Below are 18,971 nucleotides of genomic sequence, written 5' to 3'. Positions count from 1 at the left end.
GTTGCTGGAAACTGCTATCCCATGGTCCATGCAGCTTATCATATAGAGGACTTCCCATAGAATATTTTCTTATTAGTTCTGCAGAGACTGGCATGGAAATATTCCATTAGGTAACTGCTTAACATGCAAATCTATAACTCAAATTATGACACCTGTGTGGAGCCCCAATGATGGGAAAGGTTTTGTTTTTCTGCAGCAAACATGGTTTTGCTATAATATATGAACCAGCTCTGAGAACTTGATTTAACAATAACAATTACTATAAATAATTGACAAAAAAGACAAAAGAAAGATTCATAGACTCTGAACACCTGCTCCCTAATAGCTAATTACTGGCGTAACTGAATTTGTCTCTTATTTTTATTTTGCATGTTGGTCCTTACCAACTATTCTAGTGAGTGAAAGATGCTTATGTATTTTTAAAATGGGAGTTAATGTAAAAAAAAATAAATCGATATATTCTAGTAGGTTAGATAGAAAATAATAAATGTATCTTTCAGTCTGTGTTTAAGTCTTAAACTGTTAGAACAGTTTAAGTTTGTTTTATGTTCTTTTGTCATATTGTATTGTGCCACATTTTAAAACAAACATCCTGCGAACCAGCTGACAGGGAGGTTGTCTATAAAGAAAAGGCTTAAATCATTTTTGACTCAAGAAAGCCCCTATGTCAAGCAAGGCAATGTTTTGCATGTGCGAGTGGCACTGTGGTCTAAACCAAAGTGCCTAGGGCTTGCCGATCAGAAGGTCGGCAGTTCGAATCCCCATGGTGGGGTGAGCTCCCGTTCGGTCCCAGCTCCTGCCCACCTAGCAGTTCGAAAGCACATCAAAGTGCAGGTAGATAAATAGGTACCGCTCCAGCAGGAAGGTAAATGGTGTTTTCGTGCGCTGCTCTGGTTCGCCAGAAGCGGCTTAGTCATGATGGCCACATAACCCGGAAGCTGTCTGCAGACAAACACTGGCTCCCTCGGCCTGTAGAGTGAGATGAGCGCGCAACCCCAGTCGTCCACAACTGGACCTAACCGTCAGGGGTACCTTTACCTTTACTTAATACCTTGATTCTGTGGGTGGTTGCTTGTTATAGAAAAATATGTGATACATACAATCATTTGCCTTGTATCAAAGAGTTTGCCTAACTCTTAGTAGCTTGGTCAGTATTCAAGGAATGCACTGTGTATTAGAAGCAAGAAGCATAACAAATTCGAGGGGCTGTTAAAGTACGAAGCGGGGAATGTCTGGCCAAGGTAGGCATCTGAGAAGCTGTATGAGTAATCTGCTGCAATCTTCAGGGGGGTTGGAAATTTTTCTACACCTGAGCTCCTCTTTTCTTATTTCTTTTCTTATTAGGGTGATAAATCTGAAAAATGTTGCAAACTGCTGTGTAAGAACAAGACAATGAGGAAAGGCATTATGAACTGTGAAATAATAATTTATCAGTCCCAGATGGTATTTTTCTTAAAAAAACCCACCACCTGAAATAAGAAATTGCATAAGTTCCTGTACCTTAAATTAAACAAGATGGGTATCAAGTATCTAGTAAAACACCAATGGACTTTATATCCTCAATAAATATTTCACAGGCAACCCAGGAAACTACAGGGCTGAACTGACACCACTGAAAAGAATCACTTTTGCGGTTGTGTGCATGCGTTCATGTGCGTGTAAAGCTTCCCTGCCTATAGGAAGGACTTCTTCACTACAGATAGGCAGGTGAGCAGTCTATTCAGAAGCCTGGAGAGATGCACGAAATATGTGAGTCACCTGTATGCATGGTTAACACTATATTTTCTTCTTTTGCAGTCTGAGTAGTATAGCTTGATTAAAATACATCTCCTTTACCCTTTCTCATTTTTGTAACTGCATCTCATTTGGTAATGAGTGGTTGTTGCAGATACGGTAGGATAAGCATAGCATTTTGGCCAAGTTGAATGCCAAAGTTGACGCAACAACATGTGTGCCTTATATACCACCTCCCCCCTCCTCCCAATGCCTTTTTCTTTCCTTGGCAGTGATATGCCTCATACAATCAGGTAGTGTGATTGTTTCAGATTAATTAAAATCTGGGAGCTGTTTTAGTCTCGCTATCCTTGGTAGTATTTTAAAGAAACAGACGTGCGGAATTCAGTAAGACTTGGAAATGTTAATATATGTTGAATTCACTGAGGAGGAAGCTAACACCAAAATCATTCATGCTGGAAATGTGTTTTAATGCTACATTACAACTGCAGCAATAGCTATGTGGATTCTCCTGATATTACTTCGTCAGCACACAAATGGTCACATTGAATGGTCCTAGAAGGGACAAAACAAGAGGACTTACCATCTGTATAAGAATTTCACAGCATATGGGATGTTTAGTAGCAGAAATCTAAGCTCTTATTTTCAGAAGGAAAGTTCTCATGAAATAAGAGAATTAACAGAGTAGAGCAATAAAGACTAGTATTGCTAGGTTGGCACAGGGAGGGAGGACATCGCTCACCTGCATTCTGAACACTGAGCATCACTGTCTGTTCCTGAGAGCGAAAGGAGCATGGCAGCAGAGCCAGTCAGACACTCCTGCCACCACAGCTGTACTGTGCTGAACTCCTGGCACCTCACCACTCTCCTCAGGAACTGACAGCAATGTTTGAGGTTTGGAAGGTAGGTCAGCAATGCCTGGTCCACCCCACAAACCTCTATTGCTGTGCTGAAAATTTCCTGGACATTCTTCATCAACTAATGTTGCCTTCCCACTTCCCACCTGCTTTCGTGGTCTGGCTCTTCGGCAAGTCGTTGGGCCTCTTACACTCTCTTTTCAGAAACTGGTATTTGATTGTGCAATTTTCTCTCTCCACAGCATCTATTTTAAATGAATTCAGAAGTTTTGTACTGTTCAAAATATGTTTATGTCCTTCAAACTATTCCATAAATAACTGCCTGCTAATACTGTGGCTATCTGAGGAAGTCAAGATCCTCTACACCAATCTGAAGAGTCTCTGAGCCAATCAGGGTAGCAGGATGACAGGCAAGAAGAGGGTAGAAGATGCCAATTGGGATCCAAAGGTTCACATTTAGGAGCAGGAGGGTCACAAAGTCCAGGGGGCAGGTTCATGAGTAGCACTGTCAGTAGCAGGGACTGCAAGCAAGCAAGCAACTGCAAGGACTCTATTCCTCATGCTTATGAATAATTTGAAATGCTTGGTATTCTGTCTTGGAGCTGCAAACCGTGATGTTATTGGATAGCAGTTTTAGTCTGTTGGCTCTTCAAACAGGTACCTCTAGGGAGATGGATAGCCTTAGGTGGTTGACTAGATAGGGATAAGATGTGAAATTGAAGCAGAAGAAAAAGTGGTTCTGCCAATTTGCCAAATAAATCACAGGAACCGGAAAGAAGCAGTAAGACCTGAGTTGTGCACCCCACAGCTGTTGACAGCTCCCTAGCAATATCTATTAGTAAAAAACCCTCTGGCTTCATTTTATCAAATGGTTTGTTGCATCATCCAACATAGCCTGAGTTGCTGTGATGTCATGGGATGATCATGGAACAGTCTTATTATGCAAATATAACAGTAGACAATCCTTTTACAGGAATCGCTTAAATATCACTTGTTAGAAATATACAGGATAGCTCTTCTTTTTTAAAAAAAAAAGCTCTAGAAAAACCAGTCACATAAGAATGACGTGTTCTTTTCTCCTGTCTATTTGTTGGGTTTAACATTTGAAATGTATGGGGGTTCTAGACAGAACTGACACCCTATAGTGCAAAAGTCGAAGTGAAAAGAAAACCATCTCATTCAGATTTATCAAGTGGCTCTTACTGTTTTCTCTCTTTGTTTCCTTCTTTAAGCATAACATAAGAATTGTTGTGAATAAAAAGGGTGTAAGTTTATAAATTATACACAGCTATAGAGCTTATTACTGATCTGTGCTCATCCTCTTGAGAATCACTGCAGGAAATGCTTTGAGCAAATTCCAAATTTTGAAATGGGTTCTCCATTTCTGTATCTCATTCAGCTTTTGATATTGGGCATACATTATTTATCATAGCTCACCACTCTTTCGTCAGCTTGAGCTGTCCTCTGGCACCATGTCGGCAGAATGATGTTCATTTTGCATTTGCAATTACCAAACTTAAAAGAAAGTCAGTTAATCCTGCCTCTGTTAAGCTCTCTCATTTAACAGATTGTTAAGGGCTGAGATGTGAACAGAATACCACTGTGACCCAGAATTCTAATTATTCTTTTAATCTTGCCATTTCAGTGGAATATGTAAGTATATGTTTATATAAGAAATACTGCCTTTTCTTCTAAAGAAGGGGATAAAAGGTTTTTGCTCCCCCCAACACCACATCATAAAATTGTCATTAGAGCCCCAGTGAATTATACGCTGTTCTACCAATTCCAGAGTAGTTTCAGCTATCAAACAGTTTAAGACAATCTCCTTGAAAGTAATTCCAATGCAGTTCTATTAGGAGTGACCCAGCAGTATGTGCATGGCCCTGCTTCTCAATTACCTTACCTTGAGAAGTGTGAAAGAACCACCTAGTCCGTTCTCTCCCAATAAATAAAATATATGCCTAAGAAAATCCTGTTTTTTTCTGGTTGACTTCCTCTCCTGTTAGTCCCATGCCACGCTTGTCTCATCCTTCTGCCCTTTGCTCTGCCTGGTCACTGACACTGAAGTAAGTGCTGGCTACCAAAAGGCCTCTGGAGATCAAAAAAGCCTTTTATTTTGCACATGAAGATGCTGGCATTTGTTTCAAGAGAGATCCAACCCAGTTCGCAGCTGACAACTGAAGTGATTTGTTTACTCCTCGACAAATGTCAGATGTGAGACATTAGTTCCTCTTCTTGTCTCTGGCACATCCCAATCTAAAGTCATTAACAAGATCAGAAACAGATGGTTTGGAGTGGGAAACGTTGAAAGTGACCATGAATAGCATGATCTGTGGGTTGACCCTGGACCAATTAGCTCAAAACATACACTGGGATCCAACGAAGCTAAATAAAGGAAGCTGCCTTATAGCAAGTCAGAGTAGGAGCGGGGATGTAGCTCAGTGCTAGAACATCTGCTTTGCATCCAAAAGCCCTGAGGTTCAATCCCCATCACTTCTAGGTAGGACTGCAAAAGACCCCTGTCTGAAATCTTAGAAAGTTGCTGTCAATCACTGTAGACAGCTCTGCACTATATAGATCACTGCTCTCACTATATTTAAGGCGGCTTCTAAAGTTCCTGCTATTTGTTCATATAATCAGGTATTATCTGCTCTAATTGACAGTGGCTGTTTAGGCTCTAAGGCAGAGGTCTTTTACATCCCCTGCTGCTATGTTTGTTAATCACCTCGAGACTAATGTGAAAAGCAATTAACAACAACAACAACATGTGGCCATCTTAACTGAAAATGTCAAGAATTGAACCTCTCACCTTCTCTTTTCAATGCATTCTGCTCTACCAATTACCTAGGGTCCCTCCCACATTCATGCCGATCTGTGGTGCAGCATGTTATGCATAGTTGTTCAATTCACAGTACCCATGTTCTTCTGACCTCAACTCTCTCCTTTTCATGCTTCCCTCAACATTATTACATTGGCTAGCGAGAATGCACACAGCTTGACACACAAGTCCAACTTGGTGGAAGTGGTTCAAAGTTCATGCACTGAAGCTCACACTGGCACAACACACATTTAATTATCATTATCATATAAGCAGGTAGAACAAGGGCTACAACTTCAAAAGTGAAAACCATATTCTCCAGTGTCAGGGCCAGATTCAGACCTTTTGAAGCCCTAAGTACTTAAAAGATTTTGGTGCCCCCATATATAACTAATAGAACCAATAATAAACTGTAAATAAAATTTTATTTTTTGAAGTAAAACAAAACCTACAGTAAGATGGAAAATAATGTTTCTATTTGTATACTTCATTTGAAAAATTCTATCCAACAGTTTTTAATTGCAAAGTCTTTGATCAGATCCTCAAAGCTAATCTTACATAACACATCTCTTTCTAAATTTAGTGGAGATAAGGTATCCAGGACAGCCTGCCTTGTTGCATACTTGTTCTGTTGGGGTTTTTTATATACTTCAACTGTGAAAATTAATGCTCAGCTGAACAATTTGTGACCTTTAATGTTAAAAACCCGGCGACGGAACATTTCTGTGGTACCCCCTTTCCTTTGATGCCCTGAGTGCATGCTTATTTTGCTTAATGGTTAATCCAGCACTGCCCATTGTCTTAATTTTACGTTAATGGAGAGCATTGACTGAAGTATATTGATTTCAGTGGGCTTACTCTGTGTATGACTAGCACTGGATATCACTCACTGTACATATACCAGCAGTACAGTAGTTCCTCTTTTAGCAATCCCTGCCATCACATCAAATCTCCAAATGTGTAAACTCAGCAAAGTTTAAGTAGTAGTGGAAATTCTGTGCTAACAGCTCCGGAGAAGAAATTACACAGAATAATATAGGTGCATGCCTAGACAACCTGGGTCTAATCCCTCTTGATCACAATCTGTTATCAATAATCAGATAATAAAAACTTGAGAAATAGCACAGCCTGCTAATTACAGTTCGTAGCATTTCATTTTGTTGCTTTAAATGAATTTAAAGAAATACTAAATTATTGTAAACAAATGATATTTCATGGTTAAGCTACCTTTAATTGAGTTACACAATTTATTGGGGGCAGGGGAATCTTGAGTTCATTGTTTAAGTCAGGAGATGCATATTTTCAGCCTTGTTGCATTACTGACTGGAGCTGTCCTTTTTAGCAGAGTGCCAATTAAGATCTAGTTAAAATGTGTACTTTAAAACCTGTACCATGTTTAACTAATAATGGGACCAATTAATTCATTAATGCTTTCAGCACAAACCAAGAAGGATCTGAATGCAGGCATTCTGAATTAGTGAGCTTTTACCATTATGAGAACGCCAGTGACTAAAATGTTTTGCCCAGCAGCATTTTATATAAAAACTTAATTGTTAAATCGCTTGCACTTTTGTGCATCTCTTAGTTTTAACGTTGCAGTAAAGCACTTACAAAAAGGTTGGCCACAGTGAAATTGCCATTGTTCCTTTTCTATGTACAGGGTTGGATGTAAAAATTACATAAGGAGAACAGCTGTTAAGCTTAGCCTTTGAACAAACAGATGATAATGCAATTGAGCCAGCTTTCAGCAAAGAGAGGTCACTCCACACTCATGCTTTATACCAAAATATGGATAAGTGGACTTATTCAGTATTTGAATTCTGGTGTGCACATGATATGCTACTTTAATATGTGTTCCTATAGGTTTCCTAGATGCTTGTTGCTTTCGTGCTGCCTGTGTCAGTGTGAAGTTAAAGGAATTTGAGATAATTCGATGACTTCCTCCTGCATATTGCTCTTCTGTGTATAGGTTGCATATCAGCCTGGGCAGCCCCAAATCATTCAACTCCAATTTCCTTCCTCTCCTTGGGGATAAGACTGCTGTCTCACTGCCAAGAAGAATTGACCACAACTGCCTCTCCCTGCCAGCTACTGCAACTGATTGCACTGAATCCTCAGCTGGGACTAGGAATGCACTGAACTGAGCCCAACCGGAATAGCTGTTTTCAGTGTATGATGACAGATCTGATTGAAATTCGCAGTGAGAGTGTAATTCATCCTCTCTCTCTCTCTCTCTCTCTCTCTCTCTCTCTCCATACCCCACCACCCAAACTACGTTACAGAATAGCACAAAGTCAACATAACTTACATTTCCAATGAACTTAGTACTCTAGGTCATTTTTAAACTGTTGTGTCCTATCGTAGGGGCTTGTCTTTTCTACAAACTGTGCCTGCTTGGTTATGGCTAAACAAAGATATGGCAAGAGGACCCCAGAATGGGTTTGATCCACAGAACCATGTGTGGAGGCCTGCTGGCAGGACAGGAATTTCCTGCCACCCTCCTGCTGCAGCCTGTTGCCTTCTTATAGGATTCTCAGGAATGATTTGGGATGTAATGCTGGGGACTACAGTTAGAAGGGTTCAGTGAAAATTAAGGACATCCTTGTGCAAGCAGATCTTTGGAACTACCATTCACAACTAATGTCGTTTCCAGACTACCTGGAAATATTCATCTTTACTCTGAGTAAAGATTGAGTATTCATTTTTACTCTGTTTTCAGGGAGATTAGACGATGCTGGCAATTTAATGAGCATCCATTTTGTTTACAGGGATGCTAGACTACGTTGCATCAAAGCAAGTGGCACTGGACTCAGGAATCTTTTGGGAAAGGAGGTTTGTTGCACAAGGCCTTCCAATCAACTATAACTGTGCAAGCTGAATTTGCCAGTATGTGATCAAATCCCACTTGAAAATAGTGACAGTTTGGAAGCTTATTGGTCTATTGTGTGCCTTCCCTACACAGTTTCCTGTGCCCTACATTTGAAACTCACAAATTTAGCCATTAAAAATAAGCATTATCCACTAAAAAAGCGAGTTTTCTTTTACTTTAATGCCACAAGTAGTCAAGCTTCATGCAAGACGCTAGCCCCCATGCAGATAAAGTAGTTACCGGTGAGTCCCACTAGAATCCATGGTTTTAAATGAGTTTTGGCAAATGGTTCCATTGATTTCAGTGGGATTTGGGCAACAACCCTATTTGTCCTTACCTAAGAGTAACTCACTTGAACTAAAGGAAGACTCCTGAAAAGACATGCAAAGAACTGCCCTGTTAAATGCAATTCATCTTGAATTGGGACCATCAGCTAGCATCAGTGCTAAAATCAGTGACAGATATAATGCATGCTGTTTGCATCACACTGAACATCTACATTTGGAAACTCTGCATCTACATATGGAAGTACCTTTCCTGTTGATATTTAGATATGAGTGACATAATTTTACAGGCATGGCTTATTAGTTTGCTTTGTAATCACATAAAATTCTGACAATGATTATCCCAATTGACTCAAAACATCCTTTGCATAGCAGAGTAAATAAATATAGTAGGAAGGCTTTTTCTTCTCAAACGATTGCTCCAAGTCCCTAATGAGCATGCTAAGTTATTTCACAAGCTCTTCACTATTCTAAAATCTTTAATGATCCCATCATTATAATTTCTCGTTTTCCTTGCAGTAAAGGACATGGATAAATACAAGTCTCTCCAATGCTATAGCTGAAAACAACTTTAAGGAAAGCTGCCAACAATTTCTGTATTATATAAAATGCTTCATATTTATTGTGAGTCAGGGTGGCATGGTGAGCAGAATGCTGAGTTGGGATACAAATGACCCTGGATTGAAACCTTTCTTAGCTTTAATGCCACTGGGTGATCTTGAATAAATCACAGCCTCTCAGTCTGTCTTAGCTCACAGTGATGTTCGAGAATAAATAGAAAAGCAATTGTAAAAACACACTCTGTACAGTGAAAAGTCTTATTCCAATTGAGAAATAATTACAATTGTATTTGGGAGCCAGAGCGGTCACCGCCTGGTCACGCAATTGTATTTATCCTCTTAACAACTCTACCAGAACCTGCTTAGTTTTGCAAATGTAGGGTATGGTATGGTTTCAAATTGGATGCAGGACTGGGTGTTGAGATTCCTACATTGCAGGGATTTGGACTGGATGACACTTGAGGTCCCTTTCAACTCTAAAATTGTATTATTCTAACTCTTCAGAACACTGAAGGCCCTACTGCACATTACTATCAGCATGATACAGAAAAGTTTCACCCTAATGCTGTAAGTTGCAAAAGGAAAACTACCGTAAATTTCGCTCTATAACACGCAGATTTTTTGTCCTAAAAAGTAAGGTGAAATGTCTGTGCGTGTTATTGAGCGAATATGTGGTCCCTGGAGCTGACTCACGGAGCGCAGGGGCAAAATAGGCAAAAATAAGATCGGGCGGGCAGGCGGAGGGAAGAGGGAAGGCAGAAGCTTTCCTGCATTCTGCCTCAGGGTCTTACTGCCCGCCTGCTTCTGTTGCTGCGTTTGCTCAAACTCAACAAAGAGCAGGGAATCCCCTGTCCTCCTGGCAAGCAGAGGGTTAAGGAAAGGATCGCGTCCTTCCTTCTAATCTTCCCTAGTCACACTGCGTGCAGGCTCCAGCCCACCACTTCCTCCTCTCCGTGCTCTAGGGACTCGCAGGCAGCTGAAAAGCATGCAAGAGAGAGAGAGAGAGAGAGAGGGCTGGCTTGGGTGGTGGTGGGGGGAACGACTTTTGCTTTACAATGGTAGGTTTCTCATTTCTTTTCCAAAAGCAGAGAGCCCTGCCCCCAGGCCCCCTCCAAATTACAGCTTCTCCAAGCAATGTACTGCTGGAGGGAGACAGTATGCTTGTTTGGAAGAGAAACCCTGCTTCCCTGCTCGTAAGTAACAGCAGGCTGGATTGCAGAGTGAGACATGGAAATCTCTGGATTTATATGCTGTATATCAACTATCTTGGCAGATGAAAAAAAGTGTGTTACATGCCCTATTGCCCAAAAGGGTGCAAGCACAGAGCAAAGGTTGCAGTGACAGAGGTGGCAAAAAAAAATAAATACCGTAAATAAAAAAGAAATCATACTTCGTATATCCTGTCTGGCTTGGGGGGGGGGACTTTTGCTTTCCTTCCCTCCCCATTTAAAACGTGGTGACAAAGCACGGATCCACATGGATCCTCAGGATTTTTGCATTGGGTCACCCCAAATTCACCATCAGATCACATTACATGTCCATGGCTACAGTCTGTACCAAAAAAATCACGCACCCACTGTTGCCTGGGGCTGCAATGGTGCAAAAACGTGGTTACAAAGCATGGATCCACAGGATCTTTGCACTGGGTCACCCCAAATTCACCATTAGATAACATAGCATGTCCATGGCTACAGCCTGCACCAAAAAAATCACGCACCCACTGTTGCCTAGGGTCACAGTGGTGCAAAAACGTGGTTACAAAGCATGGATCCACATGGATCCTCAGGATTTTTGCATTGGGCTACTCCAAACTCACTGTCAGATCACATGTCTGTGGCCACAGCATGAACCACAAAAATCATACATCCACTGTTTCATTTAGAATATTTTTTTCTTGTTTTCCTCCTCTAAAAACTACGTGCGTGTTATGGTTGGGTGCGTGTTATAGAGCGAAAAATACGGTAACTCCCATTGGTGAGTTGTTGCTGTTTTATTGTCAGTATTTGTTGAATGGGGGATAATCCCCATCCCTGAACCCCTAGGTCATGGCAGGAAAGAAAGGTTAAACTTTGTCTCACATCATTCTGCTCCAGATCAGACCAGGAAGGGCTTGCTTGGTTTGGATTTTTTGAAATCCCCAATATCACTTCATGTGACATAGTTTATTTCACATATTTTATGTCACATGAAGTTGTACAAGAATGGTGGGTAGACCCTCAATGAATGTGAAATGGTTGTGGGAAATCAGGAACATGTCTACTGCCTCCATTCCCAAAGTGTATGTTTATTCAAAAGTCTTAACAGAGTTAGGAGTGAACATGGTGAGATCCTTGTTCCTTCCCTCCAAGTATTCACTGAACGTGTCTGCACTGGCAGAAGGTTGCTTAGTGAACTTAACAAAAGATTGTTCCAGCTTTCTCATGTCAAAAGCAAATACTTAATTCATTTCCTCATGATTCCTTGCCCATAAAGCTTTTCTTTCCAGCAGAAATATTTTCAATATACTATTTTGGAAATGTTTTCAGCTCTGTTGCAAAACCCTTTTATGGGTAAATGCAAGAGAGCCTGATGAAAGAACGAGCAACACACTAAAAGCAAATTGGACTGTTAATTAGCTAACTAGAATAGACCTCGCTATTGGTTGGCCAGCACTTGGAAGGAATTCTCTTGAAAACAAAGGGGGCTGGTTCTCACAAAGAGCCTTCCTGTTTTATAGATCTTGACAGTGCCTAATGGCTTTTAGGATTGGCTTCCATTTAATTCAAAACTCTGGGTGATAACCAAAGAGAATGACATATGCTTTTCCTAAAGAGGGGAATTATTAGTCTTTGTGTGCCTAATTACAAAAATGTTTGCTATCATATACCCCCAACTACTTCAATCTCCCAGGGATTGGTGGTGTGTAACAATGAGGCAAGGTTACTCTAGCGTCCAATTAAGCTTTTCTTGGAGGATTAATAAGTCATGTCTCATCAGTCCCGTAACACCATAAGTGTTAATCTTCACCTCATCATTGTAATCTTAAAACAAAATTCTGCAGATCAAGAGTTGCTGAGTGTTAGAGTTAATTGCCCCATTAGAGCGATGCAGTCTTCAACCTCATGTCCAATAATAGACCATGTTATCCCCCAGGCTACATAGCACATATCAACAGAAGAAGAGGCAAGTTAGTGCTGTAACTATTTATACCAATTCTATCTGTACCATTTCTCAGTGCTATTTGATCGTCTTATTTCTCCTTTTGTTATAGTGCCACGACCAAAGTACTCTTTCCCACCTTGCTGATTTCAAAGAAGGCAGAGTGGCAGGGATAAATCAGTGGCAGGCTTTGGGCTCACAGATTTTAATGGCTCCCTGTGTGACACTAAAATTTGGCGCCCCCTGCTTCTCGTGCTCCATTCTAGATCATTGCCCCTGTGCCCTCTGTAGTACTGGTGCCCAGTGCAGCCCAACTGGTTGTGCTATCCTAAACCCACCTCTGGATAGGTTGGTACATCTGAGATGTGCACCTTTTTAAACCATTGACTGGTAAGAATTTTAGAATTCATTTTTCTTGTTGGAGCCACATTCTCCCTGATGTAAGAGCTTTTCTGAGTAGAAAGAGTACATCAAACTAGCAATTTCAAATATTATTTAAGGAAAAAGCAATCTGACTTTTTTACTGTACAGTGTAGATACTTTAATTCAGGCAACAATACAATGTATTCTTGAATAGAAGAGTGAAAGTAAGTATTATCAACATCTCCAAGTCTTTACTTGGAAATTGCACAGGCCGTTATTGAGGGCTATGGGGAAATGTTGTTGGAAGAAGGATAAGCTCTTGCACATGCTTGGCACATGTTGCACAACCATGTGCTAATGCAACTGATTTCAGAAACTATACATATAGAAGTGCATTGTTAGCTGTTACTCATCTAAAAAGAGTTCACATTGAATCTTTGTTGTTATTTATCAACGTGATTCAGGCCATAATCCTATATCCATCTATATCTGGTACCACCGAATTTCACAGGACTTACTTCTGAGTAGATGTTAAAGAATTGTATCATGAGTTCCTATGGGGAACTCAGGATTTGTTCACATATTCCACATCTCCCCAAGAGACTTCTCACTGATGTAGCTTAAATGGCAAAACCTCCTAAGCTTTAGCAGTAGCACTGTGTGGTGTCTCTTCACACCATTCTCTAGATATTCTTCAGGTGTTATTAAGATCAACTATCCAACAGGTATCAGGTATTTAGTACTGTAGTCCACATTTTTCTTGTGCCTGAAAACTTCATAAAGTTCTCTGGTAGCTTTTAGGTGCTAATTCTCACCATAAAACAAAATTGTACTTTTCACATGTATTTATAGGGTGTCTCCAGATTTTTCAATAGCCCTTTATCCCCTTCAGAATTTTATTATCCCCTTTCCTTTTCACCAAACTCTTTTCTCACAGTACAAGCTGTTGATGCTAAGCACTGTGTCCACTTTACTTCAGTAAAAAGAGGAAATTTGATGCTTGGACATGTGTAGCCTTGTGGAAAAGGGTCTTATTTCACTCACTGACAAGCATAGTAGTATGTCTGGCAGTATTTCCCAGGGGACAACCTAGCTTAAAAAAAAATCAATATTGACTCTTGACACATTTTCATTTACATCAGCGCATGACTTTCAGTCTGGGCACAAATCAATACCCAGCTTTTAACACTGCTCAACTAGTTTGTTCTATGTAAAAGAAGACTGATTTTACTTGAGTGGCTTGTTTTTTTCCATGGGGATACAGGCAGGTTATCCACCATTAACACATACTGATTCTTAGGAAGGAAGTTTGGCTTTGCCATTTGTTCTGTGAATGTTCAGAAGAACTCAAACTGTTGCATTAATCACATGGCATTGACTTGGCCAAAGCCACTTAAAATCAATTGACTTTGTACTTAGGGAAGGTTCTCACCACTGCTAAACATATGGGCAGCACTGTAAAACAACTTAGAAATGTTGACTCTGTGTCTGCAGTTAGCTGGTTGTATGCAGGTCCTACTCTGTGAAGTTCAAAGCTTTTTCTGTATGCTGTAACAAAATTTTAGAAATTAATATTTTCAGTAGCATATGAAAAGGTTCATTGTGTGTTCTGCAGGATTTTCAAGGGCTTACCACCGTAGTTTTGTGAATTGGCCCTTAGGAAAAGGTGCTTAAAGCAGTCATTGCAGTGCCTATAGTGCAATTCTATACATGTATTTATTTAAAAAGCATTTATAATCTGCTTAATATTTAAAAATCTGTAAGCAGCATATAGTACAACAAATATTATCATTAAAACAAAAATACAACCTAAAACCGATAAAGCTTCAGCATAGAAGCATCTTAAAGCTTCACCATAGAAGCATCTAAAAGCATAGAAAAACAAATGAAACAGGAATCCTGTGAATTCAAACACATAAAGCAAGCTCCAAACAGGGTCAAGGAGAGCCTGGGCAAAGAGAGAAGGCATCTGAAGCAACTGTTTCTCTTTATGTATGGCAGAGGAAAGGGCTGTTTGCAGTGTTTTTGTCAGTGGCAGGCTCCAAAATGAAGTGTTCTAGGATACGTCAGGCAGCCTACAATTTGCTGGATCCAAAGTCTCTCCATTCTTCTGAGAGGCCTCAGGAATGGGCCATAAACAATACCAGCCTGAAGCACACTTAGCTAATTCCTCCCACTGAAACGAATGGTTTCAAAAACTGCTGAAACAAAAAAGACATCCAACACTATCTGTCTCTCTATCTACCCTGCAAACTAAGATTATTCACTATTCCACGGCTCCCTGCTTTTCGGATTGCTCTGCTCAATTATTTTTGTAATTGCAGCTAGTGTCCGAAAGATCATTAGTTTTAGATTCTGAACCTTCATTTGAGCTTCATGGACTTCAGAAAATTGATTGTTTACATGAAAAGGAAAAAAAAAACACCCGTTCAACAATTGCACTTGTTAGTTGTTCATTTCACTTGATTGCAGAAGATGGAATAATCTGAGTCAAGTGAGAAACAACAGGAGCTAGAGTTTGTTTCAAAGTTTACACTACAGAGCTTATACAACATCCTTGAAAGACTCTGAGATTGCACTCTTGGACCTATTACCTAAAGTCCGAAAGATTTGAAAGTACTTTTCCATCATCAAGACTTAAGTGTTTGTTTAATAACTAAACACAGAAGCAATACTATGATCACTATACTTTTGCATATTGCGTCTAAGGAATTTGTAGCAATGTGAATTTAATGCAACAATACTAGTTTAAAAAATTCTTTAAAAATAATTCATCCATCATTCTGAGACAAAAAAAGATATTCATTTTTCAAATATTTCCCGCACTGCCCTAAATCTGTCTGTTAACCTAATCTGTTAACAAGGCTACATTACGCCTTCTGAATAAACATGCATTAGATTGTGAGGTTTGTGGCATACATTATATAGAAATTAAAGGAAATACATTCTGGTCTTTGCCGTTGGCTAGGCTCAGGGCAGGTTGCATTCCATCCCTCTCTCCCACAAATAATACAGCAACGAGAAGACTAGTTCATCTCCAGCCATCAGCCATAGGAGGAGGAGATTCAGAGAAAGGACTCTAACCACTAGCTGCCCCAGGAGTGAAGAAGGAGGGGGAAGAAAACATTGGTTTCTGCCTCCATTCAGAGCAACAAGAGCACCATGTAGATTTCTGAATAGCTTCACTATGTCGTAAGCTACCTTGAAAATGATTTGTTGAAAGGCAGAGCATAAATATTTTCAATCTATCGATCAATAATACAGATCACAGTAGTAGATTAGCTGGATACCCATCAATTGAAATGCCATTTAGATCTACCCCACATCTGTTAATCAGTTGCAAGTGTCAAGGAGTTCAACGTTTGCCTTTTCCTACAGTGAAAAATCCAAGTGAGAAGTCAAGCGCCAGGTCATTCTCCAGCTTATAATGGGTTTGATCATAATATGTAAAACTACTTTGGATTGTGTAGCTTAAAGGCTGCAAACAATGTAAGTGTCTCTGAAGTTCCAGATAAAGCACTAACATTATTCAAAGGCAAAACAAATGTCAAGCTATAATAGTAATGCTAACTGAAATGTTTAACACATTTGCATAATATAAATTGTACAGTGAAAAGCACTTAAAGAGACTACATATTTCACAACTGAGTACTTTTGTAATAAAATTAGTACTGAATGTAAAAAGTCAGTAAATGTAAAGGTAGTAGATAGCAGATCATTTGTTTTGATCACAACAGATTCGATAAAAGTCTTCCCAGGCAATGCATCTCTTGGATGTGGAGGTACGCATGGAAATTTTCGCTCTGAAAACTGAACATGGTTAGTCTGAAAAGAGTGGAGGAGGATTCATGTGTTAAATGTGATGGTGCAAAGCTACTCTCCTCAAATGAAAGTGTGGGATAGGTTTAAAGCAGTGAAACATCACATAGTATAATAGTAATGGGCAATTCAGCTAATGAGTCCAGCTAGTGAAAGCTCATGGAAGGATTTCCACTAGTGCAATGGGGCTTGCCCTCTCTGCATCCCCTCAAATTGGCTCAGGAGGATTGCAAGAACCCCCAGAATGGGTGGGGGAGGGGGATTCATCCCAGCTAGCAAGCTGAAATGCTTTTGCTGATGAAATGATTAATGATTGTCACCTAAGGGGTGGTATTCAACTAGGTTTTGCACAGAGTAGACACACTGAAGTTAATGGACCTAGGTTGGTCATGTTCATTGACTTCTATGGGTCTATTCTGAGTAAAATTTAGATTAATATCACCCAGGGGTTTTACTGTGTGTGGTGAGAATTCAGACCATAGCTTGTAGGCAAAGAGAGAATGCACAACAAGCTGTCCACAGAATTGGTGTGGCAAATGCTACAACCTGGGAAACAGTCAGTGCGAATGCACTTACTGGCTCCATGTGGAATTAGGGCACCCAGACTTTCCACATATGTTGGTCTGCATGCAATAGGGATGTTCATACAGCAATTGCTCTCAATACTTAATAGTGAATCTTTTGCAAGTGCTAAAGCTTTGGGCAGCGCTGGCCCACTTAAATGCCGAGGGAGTGGACCGGTGAAGACTGCTGATGCACAGTTCACTCCCTGCCCGCCCTTCAGCCGCCACAGATTGGCCAGAATTCAAAATGGGGTCTGGCGGGATCCCAGGATGCTCTGCAGCAGCCAGGGGAAAGGACCAATGCCCACAAGCTTCAGCATTGGGTCACAACCTCCGCCTACCCAGGTACTGGGTAAGTGACCATTGAAATGAATGGATCTTATTTCTGAGTAAACACGTACAGGATTTCACTGTAAATCTACCAGCCAAACTTCCTTTGCAGTCACAATGCCTGATCTTGCTGATCATATGAATAAATTCCCTATGAAGGTTGCATGTCCCAAATGTTTAAACACTATCTCATCACCAGGGCCAGCCCTGCCATTAGCCTGACTGAGGCAGCTGCCTTAAACAGCAGGCTAGAGAGAGCTGGGAAAGGTGGCAGATCTAGAAAGGAAAAAGAGGGGCATTCTTGTGCACCTTTGCTGTTGCTCCTTCAGCTGTGGATGCAGCACCATAAAGATCTCACTGTTACCCAACTGAGCTCCCCAGGCCACTCCCAGTCACCAGCTACCCCATCTCCTGCTACCCTTGGCCACCGGCTGGACTGTGCCAGACCGTAGCGTTGTCCTCACCAAGAGCCAGGTGAGAGGTTTGCCTGCTGCTCCTGTTTATTGCTGGTGGAACTGCAGAGAAGGCAGGAGGCAAAGGATAGGAGTGACTTTTCCCTGTGTTTTACACACACACACACACACACACACACACACACACGCCACAATTCCTGGGGGTGGCATTTTCTGATTCACCTCCGGCAGTAAAATATTTTGGGGCAACCCTGCTTATCACGCTATTGCTTGGTGCTTTATGAAAAGAATGGCACACTCTGTGTGACACTTTGGGGGAAATGTCAGCACACAGCTTGCAAGAAACAATCTCACACAGCAATAATGGAGTTGGAATATATATAAACATGAACTGGAATTGTGGATTCTTCTTTGTTGATCTGCTAGACCAGCGGGCTTCAAAGAGGAGCTCTTGTCAAGATCCAGAAAAAGAAAAGCTTTTGACAAATTCAGATCATTGCATAGTCAAGATAATGATCTAGTAAGTTCTATGAAACCTTTAAAAAACTCAGTCAGAGGACTTATTTAGCACAAGTTTTAAACGGAGCGTCACAGCTTCACAGTATATTCTTTTACATGAATATTATTTGATGTATGAAAAGAATCCAGAGACTTGTGCTAACTTCAGGCTAATTGGTCCAAGAAAAGCTATCAGCTCACTTGTTCCATGCTTCTTACTCTGCGAAGCCAACACTGCTGCATATTCTTTAGTTCAGATACAGAAAGAGCCTCACATTAAGCCAGACTGGATTAGCTATTACCGGTAACCATCAAGTTTCCATGTCTTGGTAGGACAGGCCTTGCCTGTCTAGCATCATTTTTTACTCTCCTGCATCATGAAGAACTGCTTATATTTTTAAGGAAGAAATATCTACACAAAAAGACTCCAGGAAAGAGTGTGGATTAATGCCTAGGAAATTGCTAAATGATACATGCTTCCCTAAGGATTTGTTCCAATTGGAAATCCATACAGTTGTTAATGTTGCCAGAAGTCGTTGCAGTTTCTCTTTAAGTTGCTGCACCATTCAGACTAAACTGGCAGTAGCTAATATGCAAGAAAAGAAAAGAAAGAGTTGTGGTTATGAGCCTGGCACTTGATCAAGGATATATTCATGTTCTACATTATATGGGAGCGCCTGATCACCTCATCTGTCTCCTGAGAAATCTCTATGTGGGACAAGAAG

At 40.5% G+C, this 18,971-nt stretch overlaps 2 protein-coding genes across 9 annotated transcripts in view; one reads left to right on the top strand and one right to left on the bottom strand.

The window, feature by feature from the left end:
• HS3ST5 (heparan sulfate-glucosamine 3-sulfotransferase 5) overlaps positions 1-18,971 on the bottom strand; it is a 145,452-nt gene that overhangs the window by 8,016 nt on the left and 118,465 nt on the right. The gene's annotated exons all lie outside the window — the stretch shown is intronic.
• Positions 1-18,971, top strand: part of LOC309529085 (uncharacterized protein) — a 127,124-nt gene that overhangs the window by 14,881 nt on the left and 93,272 nt on the right. For both annotated transcript variants that reach the window (XR_014218062.1, XR_014218063.1), the window contains exon 2: positions 1,578-1,707. The gene's annotated coding sequence lies outside the window, so the exon portion shown is untranslated. The remainder of the gene's footprint in view (positions 1-1,577; positions 1,708-18,971) is intronic.

The sequence above is a fragment of the Podarcis vaucheri genome (genome assembly GCF_965113315.1).
Source record: "Podarcis vaucheri genome assembly, chromosome: 3".
Classification (NCBI taxonomy): Eukaryota; Metazoa; Chordata; class Lepidosauria; order Squamata; family Lacertidae; genus Podarcis; species Podarcis vaucheri.
The sequence above is the reverse complement of the archived record's forward strand: the minus strand, read 5'-3'. Positions and strand labels throughout refer to the sequence as shown.